The following is a 25,752-nucleotide window of genomic DNA, read 5'->3' as shown; positions in this document are numbered from 1 at the left end:
ATTTTCAACGTCGCGGCTAGGACGCCAAAGATAGAACTTTTAAAATCTGTTGAATGAAACTAGTAGTAGTGGTAGTAGGTGCGAAAATAGTAACTGAAAGTATACGACTGAAACAGTCGATAGCAAAAAGTCGTAAAATCAGTCGGACGGAAAGTAGCGACTTAAATAGTCGATAGTAAAAAGTGGTCATCAATTAGTAAATAGTTGATAGTCGTTTTCAGTCGATAGTTCTCAACGCTACAATTTCAATTGTTTCAAAAATTGTTAACAAGACCAGACAGAGTTAACAAGACTTAACTGAAACAGAGCTTACCAATGCAATTTTAATTACCAGAAGCATTTCTAATTAAACTAAAATTAAAATTAGAGTATATTATAGATATGACAATATCAACAATTTTACTTAACCAGGTTAATTTTCAAAGCTCACATCATGGCAGACAATGTAAAATGTAACTAGTTATCTAAAATTATTTGGTACAGTATGTTAAATTTGTATATATCAACGTTAGAGCCGTTGTTCATAGTGGCCATAAAAAATATTATATGACAGTATGTACATTTAGTGAGAATATATAAGAAATGGGTACTGATACTATCGCAACAATGTTGTATATGTATGGGGTATGTAAAAAACTAGTAGTAGATGCTACCAATTGAAAAATGTAGAGTTACAAGAGAAAAATCCAAACATACAAGGTACATTTAGAGCATATAGGTTAAAAAACCAAATGCAAAGAAAATACATCGTACATAGTTGAGTATGTTACTTCGATAATGAATTATATCGAATTTTACATCAATTTCATTTTTTTTTTCTTTCATTTTCATTAATGTTTTCAATAATCCAGTTATAAACTTTTATTTATATTATTTTAAGTTATTTAGTGAAGAAAAAAGATATGTTAAGCGTTCATGCCTTCAACTGGCCACTTATTACATATAAGTACATAAACTGCATAAATAAATAGTTGGTTTATTAGCATATATATTGTATGAAGGATAAGATATACAATTTTCTTTATAAGAATTGTACCAATTGAAAATTTAAAAAAAGTCACAGTGCATATTTATTACTTAATATATTTAATTGTGTTCAAATAATTCAAATATGTGTTCATAATATATTTCACTTAAAGTATAATTCAAAAAAATAACATCTAAGGAAATAATTTATATCAGCAATAAAATAAAAATGTGAATTAAGTGCCACTTTCGCAAAAAAAGTTCAACAGGCCCCGGCGAGATTCGAACTCACGATCTCCTGTTTACTAGACAGGCGCTTTAACCAACTAAGCCACGGCGCCTTCTGACTCCCAGTTGAATCACAGTGAAATTATTACTTGAGCAACTCGAATTTTTTTAAGTACAGTGTAATATTAAAGGTAAAAAAATTATGTAAATATTATTTCATATTATTTTTAATTATTTAATTTTAAGTTACTTTTATATCATTTTTTACTTATTATTACACTTGTTTATTGTTCGTACAATATCTATTAATATATCTCGAATGTTTAATGTTAAAACTAATCAGCATTAATTCTCTAAAAAAAATTACAATAATCCAATTGTTGCCTTTCACACAATTGTTTAAAGATAATAGATCATATCATCGATAAACACGTAACTGTACAAAAGTCACTGTGTAGAAAAAAATAAACCACCGTGAAGAACACGGTTACTATCTCTGTTCAGCCAAACCACTTTATCAAATATTTAAGAAGAGGAAAATTTATTGTTAAGTGTGGTCACAAGCAGCTCGAAAGATCAAACGCGTTATTAGAAAGGAGATTTGGTCCCTTGAAGCGCCCGAACTGTTAATAATTATGAATGATGACTCGTCTTTTCTCATTAGATGAAAATGATTATCGAAGAAACAATACCCGCCATTATAAGAGGCGCAAACATTGACCTGAATATGAAATTCAGAGAGGTCTAAGTTTAAGCCTCGATTAGTGAACATTTTCTGTTTATACGTACGCTTATTTTAATAAATTTCCGATATTATGATAGCAGCAAAACTATATATTTACTGTTATGTATAATCATACTATATTCAACGGTTAATACCAACTAATATTAAAGCTATATTCTCTAAATCTTGTGGAAGTCATCACATCAAAGAAAAATTGTGGAACATTTTTTTTTAATTAAGTTTATTAATTAATGATGACAATGTTTTATTTAAAAAAAAATTGGACCCTTTTTGGAACTTGGCACAACGTAACTAGCCTTTATATATGGTTTAGTAAATGTATTTGATTTGATTCGTTTATTCAAGTAAAGATATATCAGTTTATTTTTATTAAAGAAGTATAAATGATGTTTAGTGAATGAATCATTGAATGATGCTTGTTGTCTGGATGAATAACTTCTATTGGTATATGAAAAGCCAATACATTTGGTTTAGTTTAATTCCAAGTTGTTTTCATTTGGCAACTACGTGATTCTTCCAAGTTAGATGCCAGTCTAGATGCAACACAAGCTTTTTTAACAATTCTACATGTGGAAGCAAGTCCTAAATATTTTGAGCTTAGTGTATCATTCTGTTATATAATAAATTGTTTTACTATTCGAACTAATTTATAAGTAAGATAAGATTTCACTGCCAGGAAGTGCAGATGAGAGAAAAACTTTTGTGTGCCATATTTTTAGTGTTAGATATTTACTCAGTAAATTACGCAGTTATTGTTTTAAATATTACAATGGGTAGCCAAGTAAAGGTGCAGCCTGTATAAGGAAAAATAGGAATACTATGATTAAAAATAAGGAACGCTTCAGGCCCCGGGATCCTCTACCTAGTTTAGGTGATTTGACAAATTTTCTAACTAAACTACAATAAAACGTTATTGTCCCCGCCGGGAATAGAACCCGCGACTTCCGTTTGGGCCTAAAAGCTTTAACCATTATACCGTAGAAGTAGTTGCTTACAATGTTTCTACGAGGTTCTATAGTTAGTGCTTAAGAAGCAAACTGAATGGCTTTTACACTGAACGACGTTATACACAAATATCTAATTATTTTAGATAAAAAATATGTGAAAACTTTGTACGTGCTTTTGAAATTTGAACGTTTTCCTCGATTTGGCCTTCTTCCCCCCAACTGATCTTGATTTTATTCCAGTGGGACCATCTAGGAAGTGCACTCTTTCGATTAAATTTTTTTTTTGAACAATCTGTCCATAGTTGACGGAGATATCGGCGAATATACATTAAAAAGATGTATATACAGGCGAACATAGAACCTCCTTTTTTGAAGTCGATTAATAAAACTACTATAAACAAAACCTGCTACTTTCACAAATTACACTGACGATAATAGGAACAATGGATATACTTTACAAATATGCAATTGAGTCAAAATCGTACTTTTATTCGCAGTCTAAATAAAGAACACGATATAACACATTCCCATCTACCGCAGTATAAAATTTCCTCAGATATCATTAATATACGATATGGTTTTCTCAGATGCATAATTGATAACAATAAGGTTAAAACGTACTAAGCCTGTTCGCATAATGGGTTTTATTCGTATAAAATATGCTTGGTTTCTCGTGAGAAGACGCCGTAAACTAGTTGAAACCTATACCACACCTTGCCGTGGCCCAGAAAAGAACAATTTATATCGCGTAATTTCATATTTTAAGCTCTCTTAACGTATCCAATAATTCTGACAATATTTGAAGACGTCAACGTCGTACTTATTAGTAAATAATTAATAATGTCGGTGAATATGTAAGTCTTGAATACATTTTTTACATACAAAAACTTTTTATAGAAGTATAGAGTTGCTATATTGATTTATTTGGAGCTTCTAAATATTTTAGTTAAATATCGTGGCTGGCTTGGTCTTTTAATTGGTTGCATAGATTATTTTCCCTATATCCATAAATTAAGTGCGACGCTTTATAAAAATATCAGATCTTAGCAAATTTTCATAAAAATAGTTCTTTTTCTTATTAATTACATCTTGCATTAGATATGCTTAGTACAATCTTAATTTACAATTAATTTTCTAATACTGTTCTGTTGTACTTGCATTAATACATAAGCAAGGCGAGTACGGGATTACAGAATTATAAAACTACTTAAGCTAAAGCGAAATATACACTTATACACTAAATAAGTTCGTGTAGTTTGATTCGCTTCAATCTTCTGATTTCCTGCGTGTTGTCCAGCAGCTGCATCGCTTCCACGTTGCTGTGATTTAGCAACCTTATTTCATGGTTTAAGGCGAAATCTACACTTCGTGTATCCATTTGACTTTGGGGTCATTGGGCAGCTTTTCGTTGGTTACGTAGCGACAATCATTGATAATTAATCATAGAACTTTGTTTTAGGTGTGTTGGATCACTAGTCGGCTTGATGTCTTAGTGCAACCCCATATTTGCACCCCATAGGTCCAAAATGGTTTTATGATTGACTGATTAACCAATCTCTTTGATTTTAGGTCAAGTTGAGAGTATCTTCCGACTAACTAGTACAGTTGCTTGGCTTTGAGTCTAATCTACTATGTTTCCAGTTTAACCTACCATCATCGAGATATATTGCCAGATATATAGCTGATTCTGCTTGAGAAATCGCGCATTGGCCAAAATAATATAATTATTTTTTTGTCATTTCGACGCAATACCAAATTAATATGAGCACATTTTTCTACAGCCTTAGGCAGAGATACATCTTTTTCCATGGTAACTGTGTCCTCGGCAAATATTACAAGTGCTTTTTGTTTTATTATTGTGATATTAACAGTATAGAGCAGATATTGCAGTGGTCCCAAGACACTACCCTGTGGAACTCCAGACGAAATAGGTTGAATTATTGAGAAGATTTCAGCATTAGACAGTAATTCCGCGGTAGCAATTTGCTCATTTTGTATATTGCCAATTTGTATAATGCCAAACCCGATCAAAAGCTTGTGAGACGTCCAGGAATATTGCAGGGCAGTATTAATTTTCTTCGAATGCCTTTTCAACAACCAATGTTACTCTGTGCACTTGATGGATTATCGAGTGTTGATTTCGAAATCTAAACTGGAAATTTGGTATTGGTAGAAATGGTTTAAAACGTTTTAACACCAGTTTCTCAAATAATTTTGATATCGCAGGTACCAGCGAAATAGATCTGAACAACCTTAAGATATTCCGGAACATGGTTCAGTCTCAAATATGCATTAACTACATATCTCAGCATGATTATTTCTTTTCGTAGCTACTCTTTTAATAACCCAGGTGAAATATTATAAATTCCAGAACCAATTCAGGAACCTTTTTAGGATTGAGGTTGTTAATTTCTGATTGCAACTTCCATTGGAGATATCAGATTTACAGCTACATCGGGCTGAAAAACAGGATTTATATCTATTGTAGATTCTATATCATTCGATTGGAATACGTTAGCTAAATGTCCCGTGAATAATTCAGCTTTTTCATCGTCGATAATTTGATAATAAGTGGGTTTTAATAATTAGTATTTTAAATCTCCGAGTTGCTTTCCATAGCGAGTAATCCTTGACTGCTTCCGGGCTTAATTCATTTACATATATTTCGAAGCAACTCTGTTTATATTCTTTTTTCTTTTGATTTTTCTGTTTACTAATTCTGCTAAATATTGTTTTTTCTACATCATTTCTGGTTCTGTGCCATACTCTTCTAGCTTTTCGTCTTTTATCAATTCTCTAATTTCAGGGGTAATTTACCTCATATTCTGATTTCTCTCTTGATGTTATGGTGGCTTCTTTTGCAGCAGACCGAAGTTGTTCAATTATATTTCGGGTTTGCACTTCAAGAGCTTCTATACTTTTGAGTCTTACGTTTAAACTGAAAATAATTCAGTGGTACCAAGTTGACACAATTATTAAATTTAAGGCGCCAATAGTTTGTTTCACATCTGATGTATTTTGCTTTATTCTTTCAAATTTGTTTCTCCTAAAGTTATTATAATTATCAGTAAGAATGTGACCATTTAATAAATCTTTCCGGATGATTTAAGATCTTATTTACTTCTATAGGTTGATGAAGTTAGGAAAGCTAATGCTTATAAGGGCAAAATAATACACAATATTATAAAATTAATGTTATATTTTTTATTTTTTTGCTTAACTATACTGTATATTTCTGAAATCTCACAAAAAAATCGGATTTTAAATTTCCCACTTTTGGGATAACGAAATGATCTAAAAAATGAATATGAAGCTCCAAAATGTACACAATATGATGGGATCACTTTTTCTTTCGAAAAAAATTATCAAACAGATTTAAGCTGCTGGCTAAGCTTTTTTTTCGAAGGGGACTTTAAAACATGACAAAAATAATTTAAAAATGTTAAACTTTGGATTTATTCTAAGCTATCCGGCTATTATCTATATAAAATTCAATGGGAATAGCATCAATATTATAATATCAAATAAAAAAGAAGAACTTACGATTTGCCATTCTCTCAATCAACCACACATGTAAGATTCTCTCAATTCGTTATGAAATGTTAAAAATCCAATTCGTTTTAGTGACCTAATTGTGGAAAATAGGCATGAAATTTATAATGGAATGGAGAAAATTAGATAGTTAATTCTGTCTAGTACAAAGTTCAATCAAATGAAAGTATTTTATATCTAGTTCATTATATGGCTTTTGATCTTAGAGTTGAAATAAATTATTAGAATATAACTTACTAAGTAACTTAATAATTTTACGCAATAACTCCATACAGACTTAAATATACTTACTGTCAAATAATCTGTAATTTATATAGCAGTTTATATAGATTAATAGTTTAACATTTCGTCCATACATTGGTTTACAACCAAAAATTTAATTGAATTTTGAACCAAACCTTCATAAATTCATTATACAATAGCAATAATAATCTTCAAGACTCTATAACTATAGCTAAGGGACTTAAATATATGTTACATTAATAAGTTAAGTTAAATATGTTGAATAGGACTAACTAAATGCATAATTAATTTACCAATAGTGTTTTAAGTTTTTGTAAACTGACTACTAGAGGATGTGATCAAAAATTCAATAACAGGCACATTACCTACATATAATAAATATTAGAATGTCTTAAAATGTTACCTTAAACACCATTTTTGCAGGCAGCAATCATTTAAAAAATATAAAAATTAAATAATATGTTTGTAACTTACTGAATATAAATATATTATTTTTCGAGTACATAGTTGTTTTTTAATTGTGTTGTATGGAAGCTTGCCTCGTTAATTTAGTACACTTTTTACCAAAAAGAATTTTTACAGCATACAAACTTTTTTTATATTTATAAATAGGTTTGTTAGAGCTTAATATAAATACTTTTTCCGTTATTAATTTTCGATACGTAAGGGGAAAGGGGCCATTTTAAGAAGCTAGTAGAACAGATTTTTGTCAATATCTGTTGTATTAAAATTAAAACAATAATAAATATCAAATAAGTTCAACAAGTTGGCTTTTGCAAACACAATGGTCATTATGAGTAATGTAGTATTAAAGTAAAATAAACACCTGTTAAATCATATTTAACAGTCAAATTTCAAAAAAACCCTAATTATTTTCTAAAAATACGTTGTTTTTCTACTACCAGAAAGGACATTAAGGCAACGAATTTAGAAAAACACCAGCCAGACCACACATTGTAAAACGAGCCCTTGAAAACCACTTCAAAAGGGTAAATTTACCACACGCATGGTATTGACATGATTTTTGGTGCCAAATGACTGAAATTTATTTCGGTGTTTTCGAAAACATTTTCAACGGGGAGAGAGATCAGATAAGGGAGTCCCGTCGGATATGCAGTCGATAACGGAGTTTTGTTTTTCGATGTTTTTTAATTGTAAAACAACGGCCAGCAATCGTTTTATTAGTTAAGTAATTGGTTGTATACGATGTTCATCTTTCATTATCCATTTTTCTTCGTATGTGTTAAAAATAACACGAGTTTTAATTAGCAGTCGTATGCATTTTTTTTAAATTCCATTTTTAATATATTTTGTATATGTTTTTAATTTTAATTTAGTTATATATGTGTATTTCCACGAATTCGTTAAACCTAGTACTATTCTAATTTTCTAACACCATGTATGAAAATATAAAACAAAACACGTCTTATAATGATCATGCTCTATTTTCCTGTTAGAAAAAATAAAATAATTCCTGAAGTGGAACATGCCACAGGACATGCATTATTCTTCATTAAAGCCAATGCTTCCACATGAGCAGCAAACGTACAAACCGTAGTAGTTGTTATAATATGTCAAAAACATGCATTATGCATAAAGATGGCTTCAAACGCTCCCTGATGCATCCAAATTAAGGCGAATGTATTCCAAATAAAAATTCTACTATTCATGCTGCAATATTCCCACTTTACAGCCATAAATGTGGATCCATCTCGTATTATATGGCATTGTCTGCATTATTCCTAGGCTAATATCACCATTTAAGAGCTTTAAAAATACTCTAATGCTTTATGCAAATTTAAATAGACTGACTATCATCGTACAAAGGGCTAATAACACATATGCTGCATTTAAATATTCAGTTAATCTTAGTTATTATAAATTATAAATAAGAGCATACTTAAATCAATATTTAAAATATATATTTAAGAAAATCATCGCTGAAGTTGATTTTTATTAAGGCCGTATAAATTAAATCATTTATTACGGATAATTTTTAGGATGCCAGAAGGTGTGTTGGTTTTTTTGTAAACTTAGTCCTAGTTAACTATTATCTTTTAGTCGAGCTAAAAATAAAAAAGCAATATCGGAATTACTATCCGCTTTCGTGGGAAATTGGATAGTTGGATTTCAGATAAGTCTAGAACTGATTGAATTTGTTCATTCATGGTCCAAGGTGTTTTCACGTATCTAAACCAAATTTTCAAAATGTTCCATGGAGATATTAGCAATGATAAAACATATAGCAATACATATAAGCCATAGCGGATATAGACATGTATTCGTAGAACTTTTCTAGGAAATGGAAATATGTGGAATAAATAGATTTATGACAGACAGTTAAGTATAATTATATCTAAAAATTCATCAATGGGAACTTATCATATATGGATTGGTACTTACTGTATTTTTGGAGGGATTTAGTTAGGTATATTTGTCCACTAGGACCGTAACTTTTTCTTTGTCCACGTTCTTCTTAAGAGTCTTCCTCTTTGCTCAGGTCTTAAGCTATTTTGGTTTGGCACTATGGATGATATTAATCCTTCCACTCCATATTTTACCTGGTTCCATTATATATACTTTGTTGGGCATTTTGTCATAGCAACTGTCGTTTTGATAGAACCGTTAATTCATGAACGGAGAAAGACGCTGAGATTCTCCACAGCCTGAGATGGAGCTTTTGGAGGATTTAATTTCTCGAACGAAGGCATCATAGAACCTATCTGAAAGTATTTGTAAAAACAGGATGGAGATTTAAAACTTTTTGGAAAATCACGACAATCCTGTATTTGATTAATTTAAAGGCTTGTCCTGGCCTTGAAATCTTAGGACTTTTACATAAAAGCTAATGTGGACATGGAGATTCAAGGATTTCTTTCTGCTTCGAAATTTGATAAAGGAATTTATCTCGATATAATATAACCTCTCTGTTGATTCAGATCCTGTATATTTGAATTATTCGCATTCATGGAGATCATACAAATGGGATGTCAAAGAGTTTGCGAGGAATAATACCAAATTCAATAATACCAAACGTTTAAAAAAACAGACATGGCGTTCAACCTCATGCTATAAACCGTTCGCTGATGATGTGCTAACAGGTCGCTTGAAAAGTCCTCGGCCTAGTAAAACACATTTTTTGGGTAATTATTTTTAATTCAGCATAATTCCTTTCAAGGGTGATACACTGATTATAGCGACCCTCCGACTTTTCGATACCATTTTTGTAGTAAGATTTGTTCTTTGCTTCAAAATAGGCTTCACTTTTGGTGACTACCTCTTCATTCGACGAAAATTTCTTCCCAGCGAGCATCCCGGAGAATACGGTAGATGAGGAAGCTATTCAAAGCCCAATTCATGGATTTCTGCCATCGTTTTCACTGGCTTGTGACACGGTACATTGTCTTAGTGAAGTAGCACTTTCTTTTCCTTTTCTTTTCAAATGCGGCCGTTTTTCGGCGATTTCATCCTTCAAACGGTCCCATAACGCTATGTAATAGTCGCTGTTGATGGTCCTTCCTTTTTCAAGGTAGTCAATGAAAATTGTTCCATGCGCATCCCAATATTAAGACGCCATAACCTTGCCAGCCGACTGTTTCATTTTCCCACGCTTTGTATTGGGTTCATCGTGTGCAATCCACTCGGTCGATTGGACTTCGGAGTGAAATGATGGAGCCATATTTGGAGCTTGGAGCCATTTCATCCATTATCACATATCGATGCAAAAACTCGGGTTTATTACGCTTAATCATCTTCAAACACAGCTCCGAATCATCAACACGTTGTTGATGGTCAAAAGTGAGCTCGCGCGGCACCCACTTTGCACAGATCTTTCTCATACCCAAATATTAATGAATGATTTAATGTACACGTTCAGATGATATCTTTAGAGTGTCCGCTATTTCATTCAATTTCAATTTACGGTCATTCACGATCATTTTGTGGATTTTTTAAATGTTTTCGTCGGTAACAACCCCTTTTGAACGCAGTGGACATACCAATCCTTGAAGGCTGATTTTCCTGGGGCAGTGTCCGGAAACTCAGCATCAAGCCAATTTTTTGCTTCAACTCTATTTTTTCTCTTCAAAATGTTCAAGATTTTCTTCACTCAAAAGGCTATAATTTACAAACTAATGATCCGACAGCTGTCAAATTTATACACACGTCTTTTGAGGGTTAGGGCTAACTAAAAAGCATATGGATTTAATTCTAGTAGCGGCCTCTATGTGCCAGGAAGGGGACTGTTCAATTGACCTGTTATAGTCACTGATTTAGACGATGAGGATTCTATTATTTTTAAGAAAAGGCCAGACTATTGACAAATAACAAATCACCTGTTATTGAATATCTCAACCTGTTATTGTATATAATCCACTTAACTTTTGTTGTAACAGTCTAGTTATTGCTTTAAACTCTTGTAACTTGCATGATTCTCTTACAAACTAACTAATACTATTTTAAAGTGCACAAATAACATAAAATATAAGAATGAATATAGCATCCATGCAATTTTAATAACAGTAAAAGAAAACATTTCTGACTTTTTATGAAAACAATTATGCTGCCGTGACATCGTAGATATTACACGGTAATGTCCCGAAAGGACCAAATGGTGTAGTTGAAATTAGTGTCGAGCTTGAAATTCGGAAGAAAGCCGAAATTTAACAGAACAGTGAAGGTCGCTCGCCCGTCACACTTTTTATTAAAATAAAAGTTTTCCTGTAAACATCTTTATTAGGGCGTTGTAAAAACCGTAAAATTTGCTTATGGAAGAAGTTACTTTTCGGCCGTATACTCGGATAAATTTATTGGCCCTAAAGTTTATTGCCGCTCTTGTGGCAAGATGTTTGGAACATTAGCACTCAGTTATTGATTTTTTGCTGAAAATAAGGGACGTATTTATGGGGCCTTCGGGGGATTATTGAAGGGGATTTATCGGTAAGCGAGGGCATATGGTACAATTGCGAAATGAAACGGAACAGGAATAACGTTCAAGAAGTCTGCTCCGAGGGTGAAAACGTTTATGAGAACGAATCGCAGTTAATGGTTGAAAAATCACATTTACGCTTATTTGACGACCAAGAGAATAGCAATTTTGGTCACTTCGACAACTGTTTGTACTCTCGATGGTTTAATCAGCCATAGAATGGAAAGTAATTCCATCCTTTTATGTATATTTATCTTTCACTCAATATGGATATGCAAACAAAATGAAATATACCACATATGTATATCTTCACAATAACCATTTTAATATTTTTTTAATTAAAAATTAGATGCGTAGTTAAATCTTGTTCATATATCTAATATTAGGTGTTTACATGTATTCTAGTCATTTTCTTATGTCAAAAAGGCATTTATTGAGAAATACTGGTACATTAATATAGCATATTTTCTACAATTTTCTTTCATATTTCTGTGTTGAAAGAAGTATGTTGGTTCAGAAGCGAGTTTTTTGAAAATTCTTGGAGAGTTTGAGGTGGATTACATCCAGCCAAATCAAGTCTTGCAATTCATTGTTATTGACCAAAATAATAACTTTAAAATCAATGTGTAACCTAACCGACAATAGCAATATAACGGAACGTTTAATGGGCTTAGAATGGAATAGATTTCTTCCAATTAAACAATAATCAACAAAATAATGACGGTTGAAAAAGCAATTTTGAACGTTCCATGATTATTGCCGAATTAACTTTATATGTTATATATAAAATAAAGATAATCTTATACAAAAGAATTATCTGAAATTATCCAATTTTTATCAAGGCCAGCACCATATGGCGTCCAAGTGATGATGATCCAGAAAAGCTTATGATAGAGAAGAATTATAAACATTTTAGTAAATATTTATTAGAAAAATCTATTAACTGGTGAACATTTAATATGGCGGTCGTCTCGGAAGGCGTACTAATATTCATAAGTTTTTTTAAATTTAAAATATTATCTTAATTTTTAACATTATTTTGATTGTTACAGATATTCCAATTGCATTAAGTGAGCATTTTTCTATGGTAAGTTTTACACAATATTACTGTATTACTGTATATATTACTATATTACTGCTAATATTCAGATGAATATCAAACTTTACGTAATATTTTATTTAAAACATTATTTTCTTTTGCCCTGGTTTTCAAACATATTTAAATTTTATCTAAATATAACAAAATAACACATTTATAATATAATATATTATAAAACATTATTAGATTTTAGGCATATAAAGTACTGTACAATTTAATAAACTTCCATTTATGCATGATTGATTTTTTTTTTCAATACTTCGAAATCTGTCTATGTCAGTTTTGATTTGCGATTAAATGATAAAAACTTAATTATATCACTTGGCAGATGACAGATTCCTCAAGCAGAATCAGCTAAATATCTCGGCATTCATCTCGATGGCAAGATAAATTGGAAACATCATGTTAGACAAAAACTGAACAGATCAGACTGAAAAGAACTCTGCTGGTTAGTCGGAATATACTAACAACGAACGAACAAACATAACCTAAAATCGAAAAGATTAGTTTATCAGTTTGTTATAAATCCTATTTGGACTTGTGGAGTTCAAATATTGGGTTGCGCTAAAACGTTAACATTTTTAAGTTTTAATCCAACGACGAATCGAAAACAAAATCCTTCGTTTAATTACCAATGCTTATCGCTGCACAACTAACGAAGGACAATACGAATAAGGTTACTAAATCACAGCAACATAGAAGCAATACAGCTACTGGGGAACAGGCAGTTAATTAGAACATTGAAGCAAACTAAATCATATAAACTTTTACAGGGTATAAGGATTTAATCTTAACTTTAACTTAAGTACTCTAATTTAATTTATAAATTAATTTCCAATTTAAGATTGTAAGTATATCTAATTTAAGATGTAGTTAATTTTTAAGAAATTATTTGTATCTTTACTCTAATAACACAATTTCAATTTTTTATCGAATATTCAATAATCATCTGATTTACATAATAATTGCATTAAATATTGAACTTTTATACGTGATGGTCTCGATTTTCATTTGAAATCCCAGGTAGAATAATACACTAACATAATTTTATTTGAAATGCTACGTTGTATTGATAGAACTGTGAACGTAGCGGTTAGAACAGCACAAGTCGATAGGCACTTCAGCGGACCACTTCAAGTAAACTGAACCGTAATGAACCACTGAATGAAAGTGCACTTAAATCAAAACACATTTATACAAAGTAGTTTTTGGTGTTCTGGATAATAAGCTCTGATTACGTGTAATTTTAGGATTTAATTTCGATGGAACCATTTTAAAAAATATACAATACTTTATATTAGCTAAATATATACGCATGTATTATTATAAATATTTATAATAATCCACTATGATATTTAAAATGTAATATAGTCTAATTAGACATATTTCACTATCATAAACGTAACATTACAAGTTTTGTCTTGCAACAGCAATTTTTGAACAAAATTGTTAAGGTTTTTGAATATTTAAAATCCGCGAACTTGATATCGAATACAAAAAAAGATAATGGAAAAGACATGGAATCGAATTTATGACAACACTTGGCCATTAATGTAATGTGTGACCATACTAAAATTCATATAAAACACAGATATGCTTGGCTACTCCAACTACCGTATTCGTCAGGTGTTGTTGATGAGTACTTGTTTTAACCAATGTAATATTATGTAGCTACGAAGATAAGGAACATTATCCAAGACAAGCAATTTAGATTTCAAACCAAACAGTCTTCTTGGACCTCACCAGGGCCTTTGGCATAGTCTGGCGCCGCTGTCTAATTGTCAAGACATCATCGTTTGGTATACCTAATGATCTTGTAAATTTTATACTTGAAGAACGGGTTATTGCAATTCAAAATCGCTTATTCTTTTTCGACTTGGATATTTATTCAGTCTGTAGTTCCATAAGATCCCCCTTTATCCATGTCTGACACAGCAAAATTTTCATTTAAGGCGAATCAAGCTGCCTTTTTTTCACTCTCTCGATTATCCAGAGCTGCTGCAGAAGGCTAAATATAACAGTCAATTAGCTCTAATTTTAAAAACTGCAAATCAATTCACAAAAAAAACCCAAGCTATAATTTTCCACCATAAACACTTCTTTACTGAAACCAATAGTATGGTCTCGTTTCTTCAAATAAAAAAAAAGACTCAAATTAAATGTCTTCACCATTCTGAATGTCTGAATGTCCCATGGTATATCAGAAATAAACCAATACATCGAGTAAGATGCGTGTGATTAGTTTCTAAATAAATATGGCACATACAGTGCATTCATCGCGCTAATTGCTTTCACTTTCAAACTTGCATCATATTGTTTTTTTGATAATCTTCCAAACTGACTTCCTTGAGAACTTCTATCAATATTATTAATAATAGTGCTCCTCTCTTCTCATTATCTCATCTCATTGAAAAATAATCTCACTGTAAATGTGACAATGCTGCTAACTAATACATGAAACCCTTGCAGTTGTGTAGATTTTTACCACGCTACTTATTTATTATTCGCCACACTTTACATTTATATATCGATTTTCTTTGCATTTATACGATTGATACATTGTTGATACAATATACACTTTCATACAAGGTTAGTGTAGGTCTAGTATTTTAGGGTCAGCTCTCAAACTGCTTGCAGTAAGTACATTAAACTATCTTGAGTTTGTAATTTCTTCCTAATTTTATTCAGATATTTTCAACGATATATAGTCCACCGTTATTCCCAGATAATTATAACTATTATTTAAAGAACAATGAGAATATAATAAATATATGGCCTAAATAACTTTAATTTAAATACTCAGGATTTGAATTAAGGCATTTTTTTACAAAACAAATAGGTATACTGTTGCACAATGATACGATATAACTACGGTAGCAGAGTTGATACACAAGTGATTGAGTTTGTGAATACAGACTAATATCACCGGCATTTCTCGATGTATTTGGTTGTTTCTGATATACCATGGGGCATTCAGAATCATCCTCAACATATTATTTTGGAACACTTGCAGTTTTTTGACCCTGGTAGGTTTGAACAATCGAGACCATACTTCAGAACCACATAGAAAAACGGAACGTACCATAGCCTGATATATAAGAATTTTAATTGAGATTGATAATTTAGTTAATCTACATAGGAGAAAAAAACACCGGTGCTCTCTATACACCGTAATATTTCGCAGTGTCCTGTTCAGACTGCGGCCGAAATGAAGTCTGATATATGTAACTTTTTGTAGATACGGAAAGGGAAATTTTTCGATAAGTAAATTAGTTTCAGTAAGGAAACGTTTAAGTTGGAAAATTATCGCTTGGGTTTCTTGTGGATTAATTTGCAGTTTTCAAAATTTGAACCATTTAATTGTTATGTTCAGCTATTATTATGTTCAACCAAGAGGTGATTAAAGCGTATGTATTTGGACGATCGAGAAGAAAATCGAGAAAGCCTCATAGAACCACATAGAACGCGGATTTTACTCTTTTACGACTTTGACATGGAATGACTGGGTTTCCAATGATTCCATTGTATCAGTTTTACAATATCACTAAGAATAAAAAGTTTTAATGCCTGGAATATTAAAGTATTTTTTTTTTTTTTATAATTATATACATTGTTACTAGTCGTTGCCGACTAACCTACAATTTGTCCTTATAATAGCTTAAATCTAGGTATATATCTAATAGGACTCATCAGTCCTACATAGTCTCTAACATAATAATAATTGTTTTAACACTTTGAGTTTTTTCTAATGCACCTCACTGCACTACACTACAACACACTACACAAGTTCAAATGGTTTGGTCCTTTTGAGTCTGCGTCCGGTTTTGGTGTTGTCCAAGAGTTGTAATACTTCGAAATTAACATGAGAGTGAAGTCTCTCCTCATGTCTCTTTGCAATTCTTTTAATTTCTTGATTGACAGTCGGTATCTGAAGATCTCGATGTAAATAAATGGTCCGGTAATATCTGGGTGCACCTACGATGCTTCTTAGGACTTTGTTCTGGAAAACTTGTATTAGATTTATGTTGCTTTTTGCGGAACATCCCCATAATTGTATTCCGTATGTCCATATAGGTTTTAATATTTGTTTATATAGAAGTAATTTATTATGTATAGTTAATTGAGATTTTCTTCCAATTAGCCAATACATTTTTCTATATTTTAACTCAAGTTCTTTTCTTTTCTTTTTGACATGTTCCTTCCACCGTAGTTTTGCATCAAGTGTCATTCCGAGATACTTAGCATTATTGCTGTATGGTATGACAGTGTGGTTTATGGTCAATGGTGTAAGCGCGGCCTGTTTATAGGTGAATTGAACATGCACAGATTTGTTTTGGTTAATTTGTATTTTCCAGATTTGGGTCCATTTATTTATAGCGTCAGTAGCCTGTTGTAGTTTTCGGGTTGCTTCTTCGCTATTGTTTCCGACAGCAAGAATAGCAGTATCATCAGCAAATGTAGCCATTGTAATGTTTTCGATTTGTGGTATATCACATGTATAAAGTAGGTACAGAATTGGCCCCAGTACACTTCCTTGTGGAACACCTGCTTTAGCTTCTTTTATTGTAGAGTAAGCTTCCTCTTGTTTCACTCTAAACATTCTGGCTGTGATGTAAGATTTTAATAGTTCGGTGTGTTGCTTCGGTAATATTTTCTGTAGCTTATGGACGAGGCCTTTGTGCCATACCTTGTCGAAAGCTTGTGCTACATCTAAGAATACAGCTGAGCATACTTTATTATCTTCATAGGCTTTTTCAATAACATCTGTTATTCTATGCACTTGATCAATCGTTGAATGTTTGGTAATAAATCCAAACTGGTGTGTTGGTATTAGGTTTTTTCTCTCTATAATTGGTTTTAATCTTTTCAAGAGGAGCTTTTCAAATACCTTAGCTATCATCGGTAACAGTGAGATAGGTCGATAAGCTTTTATATCATTTGGTGATTTTCCAGGTTTTGGAACCATTATTATTTCAGCCATTTTCCAAACGTCTGGGACATATTTCAGTCGAAATGCTGCATTGATTAAGTTAGTGAGCTTTATAATACCCTTTCTTGGCAGATTGTGCAGCAATTGCCCTGTTATTAAATCATAGCCTGGTGATTTATTTGGCTTGATGTTAGTTTTAATAACGTTGGTGACTTCTTTCGGAGTTGTTAATTGAATTGTCGAATTTTCGCCGTCTATGTCCGGTAAAGTATGTTCAATTTCACTTTCGTTTGGTTTGAAAGTTTTCTCTAAATGGTCAGCGAATGCTTCTGCTTTCTCCAGGTTGCTGCGTGCCCAACTTCCATGCATGTTTCTTATCGGAGGACTATGTAGACAGGATCGTTTTAGGTATTTAGTGGCTTTCCAGAGCGAGTAGTCTGTGTTCTTGTCATCTGTTAAATTTCGTAGATAGTTATTTATGGAATTGTTTTTAATTTCCAAAATTTCCCTCTTCAACCTTTGTGTTATGTTGTTTAAGATATTCTTATTTTCAGGTGTTCTATTTTGCTGCCATTTTTTCCGTAGTTTTCGTTTTTCAGCTACCATTTCCTTGATTTCTTTCGGGTAATTTATTCCTTTGGTTGAAGTTTTAATTTCTGGAGTGTTATTCCAAGCAGCCTGTTGGATGTCTGCAACGAATTTTTCGGTTTCATAATTTAATTGGTCTTCTGTCTTAAGGGGAACATTTAGTTGAATTCGATTGTTTATTTCTTCAACAAATCCTTCCCAGTCTGTCCTCTTGTTGGTTAATGTTGGATTTTGTTGTTTTCTTATAATGTTTTCACTCAGCGTCAAAATCACAGGTGTGTGATCTGAACTTAAGTCAAAATTTTCTTCAACTTCCATGTAGTTAGTGGTTATGTTTCTAGCTATAAAGAAGTCTAACAGGTCTGGAGTTTTCTCTGGATCGGTAGGCCAATAAGTTGGTTTTCCTGTCGACATGTAACTGCACCCTAGCTCAGCAGCTGCTTTATGTAATTCATTACCTTTAGTTGTCGTCATTCTAGATCCCCATCTTGTATTTTTAGCATTGAAATCACCACCGATTATAAATTTTTCTCCTAGGTTGTTTAGAACATTCAAGTAATTTTCTTTTTTTTGGTTGTATCTTGGAGGGCTATATATGGAAGCTAATGTAACCCTGTATTTGCTAGATATAACAGTTACTGCCGTTACCTGATTTTCTGCTAAACTGAGTCCGGGTTCTTGATGATGGCATATATTATTTTTTATTATTATTGCACTTCCTCCTCTTGCTGTGTTAGCTGGATGAATGGTGTGGTAAAAGTAATATCCTCTAAATTTAATAAAGGATTCCTTTGTCAAATGGGTTTCAGATATTAAGCAAATATCTATTTTTTGCAATTCTAGGAATACTTGTAGGTCAGCGTGATGTTTCTGAATCCCATTAGCATTCCAGATTGCGATGCGGATGTCTTTACTTGCCATTTTTAGTTCTTGAGGCCACCGCCCTATTGTTTTCGAGTTTAAGTAATCTTTCAGAAAACGATTCAATAATCTTTTCCTGGTTGTCCAGCTTTGCTATAAGTTTCAATAGCAGTTCGTTGGTTGTAACGTCTTCTTTTTTTGTTTCTTTTTGAGCGGTTTGGTTTATGCTTTGAGCATAGGTCATTTCATCGTTGATTTCGTTGTACATTTTTGGTTGTTTATTTTGAGTCACTGTTTTTTGCTCTTTAGCCTGACTGATTTTATTTCTTCTCTCTTGGAATGTTTTCGCAACTACGCATCCTCTGTAGCTTGCTGGATGCGCTTCATTGCAATTCGCACATTTCGCTTTTGTTCCTTTGGGTTTTTTGCATTCTCCCGTGATGTGTTTTCCTGAGCATTTTACACACCTTGGTTCCCTTTTACAGAATTTTTGTGTGTGTCCATGTAATTGGCATCTCTTGCACTGTGGCACAAGATTTGCCTTTCTAAGAGGTTCTATTTTTACTTCGACTCCTAGAATTTGTTTAATTTCATAAATTGCTTTTATGTCCGTGTTATGTTGGAATGATAACATAAACAGTGGTAAAGGCTTCTTCTGGACAACTATTTCTCCATTGTTATTTTTATTTCGTTCTTTTTTCAGGATATTTGTGACGTCAGTACATTTAAGTCCATTTTTTATTAACTCTTCCACTATTTTAGTAGTTTTAGCTGTCGGTGGAAGCCCTCTTGCCATTACTTTAATGTCTCTGGTTTGCTTATCTTCATACGAGTGCCATTGTAATTTTAGGAATTCCAAGCACTCAGCAATTTTCGTAAAAGTTTTACGACATTCGGCGTTTAATTTGATTTGTCCATTGTTTAATGTTGTTGCTCTAAATAGTATATTATTTGTTTTCATTGTTTCATATAGCAAGTCAAAGTCTGTGACATTACTTACTATAATTGGAGGTGGTCTCGGCACTTTTATTTCTTTATTCAATTCTTGTGCTTTAATGGTTTTTGGTTGTTGTGGTGAAGCTTCAGGTGTGTAGTTTGCTTTTCGTTTCTTATTTCTTTTAACTGTTATCCAGCCTACTTCTTTTTGCAATTCTTCCTCGTCTGTTTCATAGTTTACAGGCAATTTGTTTTCAGTGCACTGGTTCACTACGGGAATGCTAGTTGGATTGTATGTGTTTTGGTTTTTTATTAGGAGTTGTAGTGCATCTAATTGTTTTTGCATATTTGTTAGTGCAATTTCCAGATTCCGTCGGGCTGTTTTTTCGTTAATATACGCATTATAGAGAGCTTGCTCATTTTGCGTTCTCTTATGGTTTTCTTGACAAAAGATTTGATTCTGTTGTGCCAGATAAGCTTCACCTGACGTTGAGGATTGTGTTTCCATCTCATTTAGTCTCTGGTTCTCTCTATTAATCATTTTTATTTAATGAATAGTTTAATTCACGTTTTTACAAAAATTTCAGTACCGGTATTTGTTTCAGAACCGTTATAACGCCGCATTTGTGGTACAGATGATGCACCTCCGACCCTTAACAGCCCCCAAAATTTTACCTTTGTTACTTTATTGCAGTGACCATCGTTTTAAACACATTTTCACTAAACATTTAACGCGCAGTTTTAACACTGTTATTGTCGTCACGGTTTTTACTTATTTTTTAAAATCGCATTTGTGGCACAGGTAGTACACTTTCAAATTTATTACACTGACCGTCGCTCCAAACACGTCTTTACTCTACGAAGGTCGAACGACAACGATATTAAAGTATGATACACTTTGTCGAAGATCCTAATCAAACTCAAGAACAATATCCCCATGAGGTTTTTGTCATGAAAAGTGTAGTTTACATCACCCACTGTTCTTGCAGGTTGAGTATTTGATTCGCTTCTATCATCCGATTTCTTCGTGTTATCTAGTAACTGTATTGCTAATACATTGTTGTGATTTAATAACCTTATTTCATATATTAATACAAAATCTTGAGTAGCTTCGTAAATATAATTTGATTTCGAAACTTTTTTTGCCAGCGTTGGATACTAGTTGGTATGATTTTAGTGCAAACCCACATTGGCATCCCATAATTTAGTCTGACCTACTCTGATGTCTAATCAGATGTTTCTAATTTAATCAAGATGGATGAAGAGGTATTTAAATGATTCTGCTAGAAGAATCAGGCATCCGTCAGGTGATATAATTAGGTTTTCGTTATTTCACCTCAACACAATCTGAACATGAAATTTGGAGCTGTTATCCTATATTTTCCGGTCTCTAATCTTAATTTAAATATATCAAATCAATTTATCGTATTATAAATAACAAATCATAGTTGTGTATGCAATATTACTTTTAATGAGGACCCGGTCAGCGATGATGCCGATTAACATGGATTATATACAATACCAGTAGAAAATCTACACTATAATGACACATTACAATGATCTTCTTTCACGATTTGCAACTTGACTGCCTAAATCCCCCCTTGCCGTCCCACTATGTCCACGCTAAAGGAACAAAACTCCACACAACACACTATCTCAAACTCCTCTTTTATATTTCGACCTTAATCCTAATTATCCTTTTGTAAAATTTTCGGAGCATGAGACACTCCCCGAAAAGTCTTTATTCCCGAACACCTTGAGCGCCGTCAGCGATCGACGTCCGAAACCGAAAAATTCTCGGTACCGGCTACCTGGTAACCTTTTTTCGTTTTATCGTCGAGCCATCAGCTGCTGCTACATCGTTCTCGACGGCCGGTGGTGAATGGACCCGAGATCCATCATTTTCAGTGAAAAATTCCGTAAAATATGCTCTGCACGCGGATTTGGGCGTCAATGTGTTCGTCCTATTGTACGCCGGGCGCGTACAATGGCATCATTGATGTCGCATGTTTTGTTATCGGCTTGGACTGTGTAATTTCTTTGATGTAAATCAGTAAATTAAAGTAAATAAGACATTTGTTGGAGTTTTAAACTTGACTGCTAAGTCGTAGCCGTGGTTTTACAGTCGTAAATGACGATCATTTGTAGAAACAATTTTATTTATGGATTTTTAAAATATGTTCTTCGTTGTATGGAACATTTTTATTAATTGTGCATTCAATATTAATGGTATATCTGTAAATCAAATTTATTGTTAGGTATAATCTGGTGCATTAAATAAAATAATATCTTTAAAAAAAAGTTGTAATCATAGTATACTTATTATTTGTTGCATAAACTTTCTCATCATTTATTGCAGCCTAAATCTATAATATGTTGTTCTTTAATATGTTTGTATTGCGTTCGAAATGTACTTGTGCTTAAACTACCAATTTCAATTAATTCGACTTATGAATGGTGATACTACAAATTTACTTCATTTACAATACCATTGATTTTTATCTACTTTAGAGTAGTACACTTATCTACCCTTAAAAATCCATATGGTGTTCAGGTAAAACACACTTGTCGAACAACACATTACTGTCGGTATTACATACTAGTTCAGTGTCTCAAATTCATTTATGCTATCATTTTACATGTATTTTTTTAATTTGTCTATTTTGATTATGACATTTTCTATACATTTATTATATCATTTTGATTCAGTAACAATTCTTTCAAGAGGTTTTCAAACCGAAGGAAACAATGTTTGCTACAAGCATCGTACTTCAAATTATTTAAGCTTGTTAATAGTGTATTTTAGCATACAGTAGTAGCCAACCAATGAAATTCGAATCTCCGAATCGTAAAGAACGATTAGCAAAATGTTTTTAAAAAAAGACCTTTAGTTGCTCCTTCTGAATGCGGGTCTAATTTACATTATTAGTAAGCCATCCGAATTATAAAGAAAATACCTAATACCGACATATTAATTTATTATTAAAAATCACTCAACGATTAGCTAAGTAAGTAACTTGATTACCGAAGAAAGCATCAAACGACAAAATAATCGACAAAATAATTTTGAATGAACGTAAGTTGAAATTAAATGAAATAGCAGACAAAATATCAACTGAACGTGTACATCATATCATTCATGAATACTTGGGTATGAAAGTATGCCAAGTGGGTGCCGCGCAAGCTCACTTTTGCTCCATCATTTCACTCCGAAGTCCAATCGACAGTTATCCAGCACACTATGAACCCGCTCCAAAGCGTGGGAAAACGCAACAGTCGGCTGGCAAGATTATGGCGTCTGTATTTTGTGATGCGCATGGAATAATTTTCATTGACTACCTTGAAAATCTACCTACGAAATCGCCGATTTGAAGCAAAAGAAAGTGCTGCTTTACCAATGCACCGTGTTACTAGTCAATGAAAACGATGGCAAAAAAACATGAATTGGGCTTCGAATTGCTTTCTAATCCAACGTATTCTCCTGATCTGCCCCGCAGCAACTATTTCCTGTTCTCAGATCTCAAAAGAACGCTCGCTGGGAAAAATTTATTGTCGAATGAAGAGGTGACCGCCGAAACTAAGACTTATTTTGAAGCAAAGGACAAATCGTTCTACAAAAATTGTATCGAAAAGTTGGAGGGTCGCTATAATTAGTGTATCACCCTTGAAGGGAATTATGTTGAATAAAAAGGAACTAATTTTTCCAAAAAAAATTTGTTTTACTATGGTAGGCCGGGGACTTTTCAATTGATCTATTACATGCAAGTATTGGAACATACGGAACTCAAATTTGGGGATGTTAAGTAATATAAATACAATAGAAGTTTTCCAGAACAAAGTTCTGAGAACTATTGTATGTGTACCCAAATACTAAATGACTGATTACTTACATCGAGACCTTCAGATACTTCTGTAACTCAGGAATCAAGAGAATCGGACTCTAGAGGAAAGACTCAATTCTCATATCAAAGAGAATCAAACCATTTGATCTTGTGATGTGCATTTGACAGAAAAAAAGCAGAGTAAATACATAAATATTGTTACACTAGAGACTAAGATAGAGCCGATGAGCCTTCCTAGATATATACCTAGATTTAAGTTATTGTAAGGACCAATTGTGGGTTAATCGATAGCGACTAGTAACAATGTTATAAATAAATAATAATAAAAGTAATTTGTTCGAGCGTACATAGTGATCCATATGTATAACTTCTATTTTCTGTTCTATTTCGTTCTGTTTTTCTTTTCTGCATGAATTTTCGTATTGGAGATACAAGTAATTCTCCGTTATTTTAAATAAAATTTTTATCAGACCCTTTATTGGTAAAGAACGGAATATTATTTCATTAAAAATATTGTTAATTAAATTTAATCTAAAAGCAATCGCAACTTTTTTAATTTTTGGTAACTTTATTGCAAAATAAGTAGTAACAAGGATAGGAAAACATTACTATATAGGTATGGTCAAAAAATGTCATTTTGCAAAATCACTTGATCGAATTGTTGATAAATTAAATTGTTTTCTTTCATCGCTCAACTCTGAAGCATTACAGTCGTAAATGACGATCATTTGTTGAAACAATTTTATTTATGGAATTCTAAAATGTGTTTTTCGTTGTATGGAACATTTTTATTAATTGCGCATTCAATATTAATGGTATATCTGTAAATCAAATTTATTGCTGTAAAAGTAAAAGTATTGTTAAAAATGTTGAATTGCCTATGGATATCACTAACCTAATTTTTCTATAATATGAATATATATGCACATATCCATATAATATTATATGGAACATATTTAAATATTATCTACCTGAAAGAAACAGTTTGAAACCCTGGAAATAATGACGAAAAAGCTGTTATACCCAATAACCGACGTAATTTATGCGCGAGGGTGATCTAACGAAAACACAGACGAAAGCGAAAGAGCATATTAGCAGGTGTATCTTAAATAGACACCAGCGCGCCCAACAGACACGGTTTGGATGATCATTAGCTCTAATTTATTACATTGTAAACATTGTGTTATCTTACATCTGTCTCAAGGAAGACATCTGAATGACAACAGTTGCGTCTAAAAAATTAACGGAATAATTTAATTTAATTTTAAATAGTTTTAATAAAATAAATAGACCCTTTGGTTGATGGCTGTATTAACGTATTTATCTGATGACTGAAACTTAAACATTTAGGTATGGGTGGTCTCAGATGATACAAATACCAAAACAAATATAAGAACCCTTTTAAAACCAACAGTGTGCATTTTTTTCTTATATAATACATATAGAATCATAACTATTTTTAAATTTGAATGGTCACAAATGGAGCTAAATTAGCCATGAAAAAGTTGTAAAAATCGCGAATAACGAATTAAAGAGGATAGTGTTTTTAATTTTAGACTTGTAGACTATTCTCCTTGTAAACCTAATACTACTGATACATTCATAGTTAGAAAAATGGTCATCATATGTCAAGCAGTGTGAAAATCTCTTTCTTCTAGCATCTACATCTTTAAATTTGAATATAATATTTAAATTACTTATATTTTGAAGCCTGAAAGTAAATTGACAATCAATAATAACAATTTTGCTACCAATTATCGAAATAATTTTATTGATTGAAAATTGAGCTAGTTTTCATTCAGTAGCTAGTACTCACAATCTTCGCACTAACAGTTATTAAGCAGTTTTTTCAAAAGAAGATACTAAAGGACAAAGTGTTAAAATAACT

The 25,752-nt window shown here is 32.3% G+C and overlaps 1 protein-coding gene and 1 non-coding gene across 3 annotated transcripts in view; one reads left to right on the top strand and one right to left on the bottom strand.

Annotated features, from left to right (window-relative positions):
* The window catches only part of LOC143192844 (uncharacterized), a 408,130-nt gene that overhangs the window by 334,212 nt on the left and 48,166 nt on the right, over positions 1 to 25,752 (top strand). For both annotated transcript variants that reach the window (XM_076398576.1, XM_076398575.1), the window contains one exon: positions 12,661 to 12,695. The gene's annotated coding sequence lies outside the window, so the exon portion shown is untranslated. The remainder of the gene's footprint in view (positions 1 to 12,660; positions 12,696 to 25,752) is intronic.
* On the bottom strand, positions 1,234 to 1,307 carry TRNAT-AGU (transfer RNA threonine (anticodon AGU)). The gene has a single exon. It is a non-coding gene; the product is annotated as a tRNA-Thr (tRNA).

The sequence above is a fragment of the Rhynchophorus ferrugineus genome, unplaced genomic scaffold (genome assembly GCF_030347505.1).
Source record: "Rhynchophorus ferrugineus isolate W39M unplaced genomic scaffold, kcgeb_rfMv2 rfM3, whole genome shotgun sequence".
NCBI classification, from domain to species: Eukaryota; Metazoa; Arthropoda; class Insecta; order Coleoptera; family Curculionidae; genus Rhynchophorus; species Rhynchophorus ferrugineus.
The sequence above is the reverse complement of the archived record's forward strand: the minus strand, read 5'-3'. Positions and strand labels throughout refer to the sequence as shown.